Source organism: Amblyomma americanum, chromosome 11, assembly GCF_052857255.1.
Source record: "Amblyomma americanum isolate KBUSLIRL-KWMA chromosome 11, ASM5285725v1, whole genome shotgun sequence".
NCBI lineage: Eukaryota > Metazoa > Arthropoda > Arachnida > Ixodida > Ixodidae > Amblyomma > Amblyomma americanum.
The window spans coordinates 34,521,004-34,532,025 of NC_135507.1; positions in this window are offsets into that span (position 1 = coordinate 34,521,004).

Below are 11,022 nucleotides of genomic sequence, written 5' to 3' on the forward strand. Positions count from 1 at the left end.
CCGGCCCTGGCAAAAGGCCACGGATATGAGCAGTAGGCCGCCTCCGCAGCAGCGGCGGCGCGACTCCTTGAACACAAAAAGGGAGGAAAAACTCCAATAACGGGCCCCACAAAACCGGCAGCATGGGTTTTTAAATGCATCCCCAAAAGTTATTAGATATAGCGTTAATGATTCCCTGGAAGTGTCAAGGCATATTAAAAAACTAAAGTGACGTGGCAGATATTTCTGCTTTATATTCCCCGGTTGTTTTACGTCTCCAGGAGACAAACTTGGGATCAAAAGATAAAAATATTTTAACTAAAGTCTTTCGCCACGACCGAACTGCCACAGTTGTTAAAAGTAGTGTGGCCACTCGTGAAGTCAGGCTTCAGACTACATTTGAAGCCGTTGAGGTATCTGTAGTACATTTTAAAACAATTACAGTATATTGCGTATATCTCCAACTACACCTTACAGTAACGCTCCATTGCTTAGAAGACCTTCTAAAACAATTACCAGAGTCATATCTGTTGTTCGGCGATTTTAATGCTCACTCAAATTTGTGGGGAAGCGAAGAAACGGACACTACAGGCCGTATATTTAAAAGATTTTATTCTGTGCAGTAATATATGCCTGCTCAACAGGGGCAAACACACATACTGCTCTCCAAGCTCAGGAAAGTAGAGCTGCATAGATTTGTCTCTTACATCGCCTCCTGTTTTTACTGCTTTTAAATGGGATGTCTTGGACAACCCGTATGGTAGCGATCATCTACCCGTTCTTATCAACCTAACATCTTCTCCGCAAATCATTCCTACAAGACCACGACGTTGGAAGCTCCATTTGGCCGACTGGGCACTGCTTCAAGAAAATTTCAGCTTAGAAAAAGTAGATCCACATCACTTAAGTGTAGAAGAACCTAATGAAATTGTCACAAGCTGCATTATCTCCGCTGCACGCCTGGCTATACCTCAATCTTCTGGAGTGTTGAAAAAAACCCACAAAACCTGGTATACAAAAGAATGTAGAGCAGCTAGAAAAAAAGAGAACAAAACATGGGGAAACTTTTGGAGGTACCCCACGCAGAAAAATCTCAACATTAAAAAGCCGAGAGCAGAAGCCCGATACATCCGCTGTAGTGGCGAAAAGACTTCGTGGCAAAGTTACGTGACAGGATGGTGAACTGCCTAGAAGACTTCCTGTCAAGCCATTCATTCCAACCGAGGCGTACATATGTACGCCTCGGTTCAACCCTCTCGAGAATTTTTATTCAGGAAAATGGAGTGCCTCAAGGGAGTGTTTTAAGCACGACCCTCTTTGTTGTTAAAATGAATTCTGTTAGTAAAATAATTCCAAGATCGATTATGTATTCAGTCTATGTCGACGATCTTCAGATAATTTGCACGTCCTCAAAAACATCAACATGCGAATGACAAGTGCAGCTAACAATAAATAAACTTTCAACATGCGCTGACCGAAGTCGTTTCCGGTTTTCTCCACAGCAAACAGTGGCCATTCTTTTCTCACTCAAACGTGGCCTACAGACAAATAATAGACTACACCTGAACGAAACAGAATTACCGTTAAAGAGTGACAACAAAAACTTTTGACAAAAACTGACCTTACCCCACATAAAGAACCTGAAGAAGAAAACTTCTCGATCATTAAATATCTTAAAGGTGCTTTCACGTAAACGCGGGGGTTCTGATAGGACTTGCCTTTTTACAGATGTACAGCAGCATAGTTCACTCTAGCCTAGATTATGGGTGCATAGTGTACAACTCAGCTCGACCGTCCTGCCTGAAGAAATTAGATCCAGTACATAACTTAGGTCTGCGCCTTGCAAGGGGGGCATGCAGGACATCACCCATAAACAGTCTATATGTAGAAACTAACGAACCAGCCCTCTCAGATAGAAGAGCCATGCTCACATGTGCATACGTCCTAAAAACCCGTTCACTACCAAAACATCTCTGCTACTCCATAGTTACGAAGTGCCCGTCAAGCAGCTTTTTAGTAACAAACCCAATGCGACGAGACCCCTTATCCTTCGTTTTGAAGAAATTTGCCAGGAATTAGATATTCTGGACACACCACCTGATGTTGCCCAGAGACCCGAGCCACTGCCACCTCGGTACACTTTTCCCGCTGTAGGTGGCTACACGCTGACACAATTTCATAAAAAGCACACTCCACGTGAGCACATATTACAAGAATTTTTGGTGCTAGACGAAAAGTATAAAGAATACACAGAATTTTATACAGACGGTTCTGAAACAGCATTTGCAAGTCGGAAGTGCTGTAGTGCAAGATAAATGGGAAAATGTAGTTAGATTGCCTCAGTGCACGTCAATTTTCTCAGCCGAATGCTATGCCATTTCGGTGGCTGCATAAAAAATAGTCAAAAATAACATTCAAAAGAGCATTATCTACACTGACTCGCTGAGTGTAATCACAGCACTGAATGCTAGAAATGCTACAGAACCTTTAATGGGAGATATAATAACTAACATAATAACTGCTGACATACAAGGACTTGAAATTAAGCTCTGTTGGGTACCAAGCCATCTCGGAATTAGTGGCAACGAGAGAGCTAACACGTGCCCTGCTCAAGCTCGCCATAAGGTAGTCGGGACTGTAAATATGTAAATATACTCTATGCAGATTGTATACTGTTAGTAAAAATAAACTTAAGGAATAATGGCAGTATACAGGAAGTAATGAAAAAAATAACAAACTACATTTAGTAAAACCTATCCTGGGAGAATGGAGATCATGCAGGAATCAGGAACGTTTCATAGAGGTAATTTTATGCCGCCTGCGCATCGGACACACACACCTAACACACAACTTTCTACTGACAAAACAAGACAGACCTTTATGTGAGATGTGGAGATGAGCTCACAGTAAATCATATCATATTCTTGTGCACAGAATTCGAACGGCTGACGAAAGAAAAATTTACTTTATTTTGCAGTGAACTCAATACCTTCCACCCCAATTTACTTTTAGGAGACAATTCACTCGTAGGTACTTCATCTGTTTTTAGTTTCCTGAAAGAAGCGGAGATCTTAAACAAAATATAATTTCACAGAACCATTGATTCTAAAAATTTTTACCGTGTGCTTTCATGCATTTTTTGACCTCATCCATTTTCTCAGGCCCGAGAAGAATGCTGAAGCCTACATTTGATTTGTTGGGCTCCTCGGAGTCCTTGTCCGGACAAAAACTTTCGCTGAGGACACCCAATTCTTCAAATAAATTATACCATGTGTTTGGCGCATGATAGCCTGAGTTGCTTATGCTCCATACAACCCAATACAATGCAATACAATACAATACAATACAATTTTTTATTCTACCGGAAGTATTATTGGTGCCGTTTTCTACTTAAGCATTTTTTCTGAATATCACTCTCAAAATAGCCCGCTGCTTTTGCTGACAGTTACCTATTTGAGGTCGCTTTCAGTAGGAGATGCAATAACAGTGATTATTATCATAATGAACCTCGCTGCGCTTACTGCAGGGCAAAGGTCTCTCCCATGTCTCTCCTGTCCAACCAACCCTGTCCTTGCCAGCTGCGCCCACCACATGCCCGCAAACTTCTTAACCTTATCCGCCCACCTAACTATCTGCCGCCCCCTGCTACACTTGCCTTCCCTTGGAATCCACTCCGTTTCCCTTAAGGAGAACGGTTATATTGCCTTCGCATTGCATTCCCTGCCCAAATTCATTTATTTCTCTTGATTTCGACTAGGAGGACATTAACCCTTGTTTGTTCCCTCACAAACTCTGCCCGCTTCCGATCTCTTAACGTTACACCTATCATTTTTCTTTCCATGGCTTCGCTGCGTTGTCCTTAACTTAAGCTGAACCCTTTTCGTTAGCCTCCACATTTCTGCTCCCTAGGTGAGTACCGGTAATATACAGCTGTTGTATAATTTTCTTTTGAGGGATACTGGTAAACTGCCATTCATGATCTGAGAAAACCTGCCATATGCTCTCTGCCCTATTCTTATTCTTCTATTTACTGCCCTCTCATGATCAGGATCAGTGGTCACTACCTGCCCTAAGGGTTTACAATTTCCAGCACCTCGCTACCAGTTGTGAACTGCTGTTCCTTTACTAGACTGCTGAACATTACTTTGGCTTTCTGGATGCTAATTTTTAGACGCACGGCTCTGCTCGGCCTGTCTAACTCATTGATCATTCCTTATAATTCATCTCCTGAGTGACTCAGCAAGGCAATTTCATCAGCGAATCACAGATTGTTCAGGTATTCTCCATTAACTCTTAGTCCCAACTTTTCCGAATTCAAGCCTCGGAGTACCGTTTATAAAAGGCGGTGAACAGCATTGGTAAGATCGTGTCTCCCTGCCGGACGCCCTTTCTTACCGGAGTTTTATTGCTGACTTTATAGAGGACTATGGTAGCTGCGCAGTTGCTATAGACAACTTCCGGTATTTTCACATAAGGCTCTTCTACACCCTGATTCCGCAATGCCTGCTTGACTGCTGAGGTATCCACTGTGTCAAATGCTTTGTCATAATCAATAAAAATTTCATACAGGGTTTGGTTATATTCTGCGCATTTCTCTTTCACCTGATTAATAGTGTAAATATGAACAATTGTGGAATATCTTTTATGAAAGCCTACTTGATCATTATGTTGATTGAAATATAAGGTTGCCCTGACTCTATTAGCGATTACCTTAGTAAATACTTTGTAGGCAAGAGACAGTAAGCTGATCGGCCTGTAATTTTTCAAGTCCTTGTCGTCTACTTTCCTATGAATTATGTTCTTCCAAACTTCTGGTACGGTCGACGTCATAAGTCACTGCGTATACAAGGTGGCTAGTTTTTCTAGCGCAATCTCCCCCCCCCCCACCCTCCGTCCTTCAACAGATCTGCTGTTACCTTATCCTCCTCTACTGTTTTTCCCCTTTGCATTACTCCGAAGGTGTTCATTTCCTCTTTCGTTACTGACGGGATGACACATTCCTGTTCGCTACTGTCTCTATGATTAACATTCTGAATAGTTTGTCTACTGTATAGATTTGTGTTGAACTCTTCGGCTACTTTAGCAATCTTATCCATATTGCTAATGACATTGCCCTCCCTATGTGTTAACGCATACATCTGGTTTTTAGTTATGCCTAGATTCCTCTTCGCCACTTTCTATTTATATTTTCTATAACTCTGCTTGTTTTGTTTTGTCTCTAGTGCTAGACACATTCATGCTATGGCGTTTCGTAATCAGATCTTTCGAGATAGCTTGCCGGTATCCTGTCCAGCCATCCTTCCCCCTACTTCTGCGGCCCACTCCGTAATGATCTCCTTGTATTCTGAGCCGATTACTGTCGCGACGACTTTTTGCTCGGAAGGGGACTGCACTGTAACCGAGGGAGAGGAAATGGCTGTTGCTCTAGCGGCCGCGGATGGTTATCGCGCGAATAAGTCCTTAACAATTCTCACAGATTCGAAAGGGGCATGCCGTAACTATATTAACGGCAGAATATGTCATAAAGCGCTCCAAATCCTTCTCCGGCAGGCCTACCCCGAAGACCACATTGGACACGCCATTTTCTGGATACCGGGTCACACTGAGATAGAAGGCAACCAAAGGGTCGATAGAGTCGCTCGCGAGTACACTAACCGAGCACTCTTGAACGAAGACCCGGAGGACTTCTTGAGGGTAATACCGACGTACTCCGACATCCTAAATTATTACAGGGGGACGAGACTAATGTATCCTCCTCTCCATAACATATTAAACCAACAAGAACCAGTTTACTGGTGGAAGCTGCAAACCGGAACCTTTCCAAACTTGCATATCCTTAGCAAAATGTTCCCGAACCAATACAGGGACATCTGCCCATGGTGCGGTGCAACACCCGCCATATACCATATTACTTGGGAATGTGACAGAAATAAAGCATTCCATGGCTCAGAAAATCCGAGTGTGGAGCAGAGGAGAGTGTGCTTTCCAGCGGCAACCCAAAGAGGATTGGTCATCCATGCCCAGGAATAGGGTGCCGACCTCTGAAAGACGGAGGGAGACATCTGCTTGAAGATGAAGACCTCTGGCTAACCGAAAGACCTTGTTAGAGGAATAAAGTGTATCCTATTCCATCCTATCCGTAATGGTAGCACTGAAACTATCATTCACTGTTGGAACATTAAGATAGTCTTCCTCAGTTATAGCCGAATATCTGTTCTGCAGTGAAATCCTGAATTCCTCTTTCTCTCTTACCGCTAACTCTTTAATGGGCTTCTGTTTCACTAGTTTCTATCGTTCCCTCTTCAAATCTATAGGCTAAATTGAGTCTTTACCGTTCTTTGGTCACTACACCGCACCTTTCCGACGACCTCCCTGCACAGGGCCAGGGTGAGTGCTTAGTATGAATTCTATTTTGTTTGTAGTCTCAACATTGGTCTATTCCATGTCCGCTTCCTGTTCCTTCGTTTGCGGAAGAAGGCATTCTAATCCGGAAATTATTCCTATCGGCGAACTCTACAAATAACTCCCCTTACTCTTCTTGAACCTATCCCATAGTCGCCTATCGCCTAGTCGCCATCGGCATACCTTAGAAGCTGCCAATCAGGTTCAGACTTGATTGGTACACGAAGCAACGTTGACAAGTGCTTTCTATATCGTTGTATTGCGATGGTCTCTTCAGAATAATGAGCTATGAACGCTTTTAGTTTCACCGCTAGACACATGTGTTACCCATACACCTCAACGGGAGTTGCTTTTCCGGGCTTGACGGCGAAACGCGGGGCTGCTGAATTGAAAACGGTTAGAATCTGTTGACTGATATCACTTTCTACGAGTTACGGCGTAAAACAGCTCTGGGGCATATTTCGAGTGCACTTTGCGTGGACGTCGTTAATGCACGTAGAACCAGGAATACCATATCAGTGATGGGTACGGAGTGCCATTTTGCGCGTGGAAGCTCTGCGTTATCTTTACAATAAAGCCCGGAGTTTCGCATGGTGAGAATTGATACAAAGCTGCTCTGGAGACACCTGCTTAATAGCCGTGCAGTCGAGATGGTAATAAAATAAAAACGCTTTAATATCACCACGTTTTGAGCTATGCTGATATAAATGATAAAAAACTGCACACTACGGGTCGGAGGACTATTTCTCGGCCGTGCGTCCTTGTCATTACGATTACCTCCTGTACGTAGAAAGGATAAACCGTTCTTGCTTGCAAGAAACTTGGCTGCGTTTAATTTTGTATGGCGCAGCTGTTGCTTATCCTGAAGATCAATGCTTATATACAGAAATATTTAGTTTAACTTGTAGTTAAACACATGCAGCATAGAGTGATGCCGGAATGCGCAAAGGCAGTCGCAGAAAGAAAATCTTAATTACAGGCCAGGACATTGCTTTTTTGCGAAGAAAAGCCCAAAATCGTGGAAACGGAACAGTATCAAAAGAATCAAAGAAAACATAGCCGCACATCTGGATGCTGAGCTTTAACATTCATTTGTCACCGTTAGTTTTCATTTCACAAGTTGCAGTATAGGTTCGAGAAATGTTCAGAAGGGCGCCACAGCCTATTAGTGCCTAACAAGGCGTAATCAAAAGAATATGTTTTGCGTTAATAGATTCCACATTATAGTACACACATCGCGTGCACAACACCATTAGTTATTTGTGCCAGCAGGCAGTAACGGTAATGAATCCAGTCCACCTCCTCTTGATCTGAACCGTCACCCCATTCGGTAAACCATTGATATGTGTCCCGCGCAATTTTCCCTAAAATGACCTTTATAGTATCGGGTCGTCATACACTTGGTTCAGCACGCAGGAATAATTGGAGCCCGATATCTACTTCCTGGGAACTCCAGGCCTCGTATGACGTGCATTACGCCAATCCAGCTGTTTCCTCCCGTACAAGGTAGGTCGAAAGCGTCAAGGTCTATGTCGTACCAAACGAAACAAACTTCGTCGGCTGTGAGATTACCTGCAGTGGAAAGATTTCCAAAAACAGGTTGAAGACCAGACAGTGGCATGAAAAAATAAAACTGCCGAGTGGTATTTGTGGGTGAGTAACGTTGCGCAGCAGGAATCAACATAGAGCAAAACGGAGGGTTGAAGGTAGATGTACACACGGCTCCATGACACACTTGGGAAACAGGTACCCGGTCAGGCTTGTCCCCAAAGGGCGATCCAGGAGAAGACTGATTGACAGGAGAGTATTCCCTAAACCAAGGCGCCAAGGAGAATCCCGGGCATATCTTGTGGGCGCTTCCTGGAAACGCTGGTAATGCAAGCAAAAGCTGCGTCATACGGCTTGTAATGGCAGCGCAGTTCAACAATCCTGCGCTTTTTGGTTGCGAGAAAGTCTGTGTTTCAATAAAGAAGTAATCGACGAGAGGTTCGAGGGAGATCCAGAGAGGATTTGCCACGTTATTTACCGGCACCAAAAATACCGCCATCGTGACGACGTGACCATTTAGTTGAAAGAAGCTCCGCACCGTTTTCACAATAAACGGCAGCACTTGAGCATGGTCCGGGTCTATGCATCTCTGATTCGGTTGTACCCAGTGCAAAGCTATGCCGTCTATGTGGTTGCTTGTCACGGTGATGAATGAACTCTCGGCGAATCGCGCCATAGATGCGTGGTCACGACCTAGTAGGGAAAACTCACCGCTGTCTTCTGGATAGCCACCGATGGCAACAAGGATGGTTGTGTTCCTGGAGCCGCCTACGTTTATCGTGCTCCGCAACGTTTTCAAACCGTGCGTCTCATCGAAGACTGGGGTCCTGCTTACAATCTGCCCGTCCTTAATTCCGAGAGACCAGTAGATGAGTCCATTGCAGAATGCCAGTGGGATGTGACTTGGGAGAAAATACTGGCGCGGTCCTTTCATTGCCCTTGAGTTATTAAAAATACAGAAAGTATTTCTTAATAGATAATGGGTGGTATTTAAAGGTGCAGCATACACTGAGAAATTAGAAGGTACTTGAACATCATTCACGTGAGCTCTGTTACGACAGGCATACCAGGGTGGAGCTACTGTAGCGCTAGTTGAGGGCCGACTCGGCAACGTAAGATGGTAATCGAACTTCCTTGGCGTGGTGCTGCCAATAGCGCTTGTTGGTGCCTTTCCAGGGGTAACGAAGTAAGAGATAAGAATGAGCCCTACCGGCAGCGTGAGAGTTGCGACCGTTACCGCAAGGAAAGCCCAGACATTCAAAAAAAGTCTTCTGCTTCTTTCTTGCGCTGCTTCTCTCTGGTAGGCTTCTGTAGGCGGGGGAACGGATAGGCTTGCATATGTCCGTTGCGGGCTTGACATGGGTGCTCTGATCGCATTACCATCAGACGCTGGGAACGTGGCTGCCAGTGGCTCTTGTGGATGTCTAGGTGGTGACTGGGGTACGAAGAGTATTAGGTTTGGCTCAGTGACATTGGTCGGGATGCCGGGAAAACCCTGGTAGCGCTGCGGTAGGGTGGACGATTTGCGGCGCTTGCTAAAGACCATGACCCTCATGCGAGGCGGCGATGTGCCGGCAGGGGTGGCGGTTCTCTGATTTTGCCCGAGTACGGACGGCCACCGTGATTGTTTGTTGGCGTTAATACTAGTAACCGGGCCGATGCTCAGGGTCGGAACTTCTGATGGTCTCCTGCGGTGAAATTGTGGCGCTCTTCCAGGACCTCCTAACGAAGGCCTTGTATGCTGAAGACGTGATGTCTTGCGGGAGGACCCGTCGCGGTGGGTTGTATGAACAGTGCTTGGGTAAAGGTGGTCTGGAGAGCTCGGCGACTGCTTTTCTTCATTCAGGCTCACGCGAGGCTTGGAAAAACTTGACCCAGCCACATCGGCACTGTAATCTCGATGGTCATCCCAAGCTGTGGTATACTGCCCTGCCCGAGGCGGGCTTCCCTGCCAGGCCGGTCGATAATCGAGCTTTTGATTGGGATCCCCGATGGTTGACTTACGGGCGGACAGCGACGGTATATCGATGGGAGTCTGGAGTGGCATCTCTTCTTGAATGTCCCAGGACTTCGAGAAGAACTGCTGCTCTTCACTACCTGTCCAGGCCATCGTTGCGAATAGCCTGGGTTCGACAGGGAGATGGTTTCCAGGTCCAAGGGTGCGCACGCTGATAGAAAAGCAGCTTTGAAGATGTACGACGCAAGCAGGAAGAATAGATCTTCTTCATCGCCAGAGAAATGGCGTTTTTGGATACTACTTCAGGTTTTGAAGATCAGATGATTAATGCGAAGAAATTATGATGGGCACGTGTATGCAACATGTAGCTACGAAGTCATTTCACAGCAGGACCAGAATTATGTAAAGCGTGTTCGTTCTTTTATATGGTTCTACGCTTTTATTCGGCAAAGAAGTTTAAGAGGAGAGCGTAGAGAAAGAGGAAGCGAATTTACCTGACCGTGCTGAGCTCTCTGCCGCTGACGTTGTAAATAAAATAAACACTACCTACTAAATACGTAACAATTTTGTTGGCAGTGCGGGGTTTTAACATGCTTCCACTTCCTGAGCCCTTGGCTCATCGGTGTCTCCTTTCTGCCCCTGGTGAAGGAGGAGGAAAGCCAGGAAGATTAACCAGACGAATAGCCGGTTTACTACCCTGAACGGGGGGAAAGGGGTGAGGTAAGAAAAAGATGGAGAAAAGACAGTTGCAGGGAAATAAAGTCACACCGTTCAGTAAGGTCACAGCCTATCGTGCAGGCCAGAAGTCCTCAAAAAGCAGAGCAGTGCCTTGGAGGCCTTCACCGCCGACGACCACTGCGGCCAGTGGCCGAGAATCTTCGTTTCCTTCAGTGGGCGCAGGCCTAGATGCTCCAGTGCACGGCAGAGAGTCTGTCTTTCGGCGCTGTAGGTAGGGCATTCACAAAGAATGCGGGATATAGTCTCATCACACCCGCAGATGGCACATGCAGGGCTGTGAGCCATACCTATTAAGAAGGAGGTGTGCTTGGTGAAAGCTACACTAAGCCACAGGCGACACAATAAAGTTGCTTCACGTCGTCGTAGGCGGATGGAAGGCGAAGCTTCAGATCTGGGTC